The sequence below is a fragment of the Furipterus horrens genome, unplaced genomic scaffold (genome assembly GCF_987537825.1).
Source record: "Furipterus horrens unplaced genomic scaffold, mFurHor1.1.pri manual_scaffold_7, whole genome shotgun sequence".
Lineage (NCBI taxonomy): Eukaryota > Metazoa > Chordata > Mammalia > Chiroptera > Furipteridae > Furipterus > Furipterus horrens.
This window is the reverse complement of record NW_028327177.1, coordinates 87030166-87032380: the sequence shown is the minus strand read 5'-3', so window position 1 is coordinate 87032380 and position 2215 is coordinate 87030166. Positions and strand designations below refer to the sequence as shown.

Sequence of the window (2215 nt, the reverse complement as noted above, 5' to 3'; positions counted from 1 at the left end):
AGATAATACACCACAATCTATGGGATTCATCCCAGGGATGCAAGGATGGTTTAATATTCTCAAATCAAAAAATGTAATACATACATCACATAGACAAAATGAAAGACAAAAATCACATGACCACATAAATATATGTTGAAAAAGCATTTGATAAAGTACAACACCCATTCATTATGAAAACACTCGGCAAACTGGAAATAGAGGAAGCATACCTCAACATAATAAAGGCCATATATGAGAAACCTGAAGCCAACATCATACTCAATGGGCAAAAATTGAAAGCATTTTCCCTGAGATCAGAAACAAGAAAAGGATGTCCATTCTCTCCACTCCTATTCAACATAGTGTTGGAAGATCTAGCCACAGTAATCAGACAAGAAAAAGAAATGAAGGTATGTAAAATGGAAAAAAGGAAATAAAACTGTCATTACTGGTCGCCGACAATGGCGGTTGACCCGGCAGAGCATCATCTCAGACATGTCGAAAAAGATGTTTTGATTCCTAAAATAATGAGGGAGAAGGCCCGAGAGAGATGTTCTGAACAAGTTCAAGATTTTACTGAATGTTGCAAGGAGTCTGGAATCCTCATGGTAGTAAAATGCCGGAAAGAAAATTCTGCATTAAAAGAATGTCTAACCTCTTATTATAATGATCCTGCCTTTTATGAAGAATGCAAAATGGAATACCTGAAGGAGAGGGAAGAATTCAGAAAAACTGGAATTCTTGTCAAGAAAAGGATACAGAAGCTTCCAACAAGCATGTAGGCAAATATTCAAATGATAGTAACTATTCCTGGAAATCACAATGACCTAAAATGCTGGACTCAAGGAAGTGTTTGCCTTATCCTGAATTACGGAAATATTAATCTTACCTGAAATAAAGACTTTAAAAAAAAAATGTCATTACTTGCAGATGACATGATAATGTACATACAAAACTGTATAGACTCCATAAAAAAAATACTTAACATAATAAGCAAATGTGGCAAAATAGCAATCCCTATTAAAATACCAATGGCATATTTCACAGACCTAGAACAAATACTCCAAAAATTTATATGGAACCAAATAAGACCCCGAATAGCCACAGTAATCTTGAGGAAGAAGAACACAGTAGACAGAATCACAATACCTGATGTCAAAGTATACTACAAGGCTACTATATTCAAAACAGTCTGGTACTGGCATAAGAACAGACATATAGATCAATGAAACAGAATAGAGAGCCCAGAAATAAACCCAGGTATATATGGTCAACTAATATTTGACAAAGGGGGAAGGAACATAAAATGGAGTGAGAAGAGCCTCTTCAACAAATGGTGCAGGGAGAACTACACAGGGACATGAAAAAGAATGAAACTAGACCACCAACTTACACCATACACCACAATAAGCTCAAGATGGATCAAAGACTTAAATGTAAGCCATGACACCATAAAAGTCCTAGAGGAAAACATAGACAGGAAAATTTCAGATATCCCACGTAACAATATCTTCACGGATACATCTCCTAAGGCAAGAGAAATAAAGGAAAAAATAAACAAATGGGACTACATCAAACTAAAAAGTTTCTGCTCAGCAAAAGAAAACATCAGCAAGATGAAAAGGAAACCAACCATATGGGAAAACATATTTGCCAATGATATCACAGACAGGGGACTGATCTCCAAAATATATAAAGAGCTTATATGCCTCAACATCAAGAAAACAAACAACCCAATTAAAAAATGGGTAAAGGACCTGAACAAACACTTCTCCAAAGAGGACATACAGAAGGTCCATAGGCACATGAAAAAATGCTCAACATCATTGGCCATCAGAGAGATGCAAGTAAAAACCACAATGAGATACCACTTTACACCTGTCAGAATGGCCATCATCAACAAATCAACAAACAACAAATGGTGGCGAGGATGTGGAGAAATAGGAACCCTACTGCACTGTTGGTGGGAATGCAGACTAATGCACCCACTATGAAAAACAGTATGGAATTACCTCAAAAAACTAAAAATGGAACTGCCTTTTGAACCAGCGATTGCACTGCTAGGATTATACCCGAAAAATCCTAAAACCCTAATTCAAAAAAACTTATTCACCCCTATGTTCATAGCAGCCCTGTTTACAATAGCTAAGTGCTGGAAACAGCCTAAGTGCCCATCTGTAGATGAGTGGATCAAAAAACTGTGGTACATTTACACAATGGAATACTATGTAGC

The 2215-nt window shown here is 36.5% G+C and overlaps 1 pseudogene; it reads left to right on the top strand.

Annotated features, from left to right (window-relative positions):
* Positions 1 to 439: 439 nt before the first annotated feature.
* Positions 440 to 897, top strand: LOC150004751 (COX assembly mitochondrial protein homolog pseudogene; annotated as a pseudogene).
* The last annotated feature ends 1318 nt before the right edge of the window (positions 898 to 2215 follow it).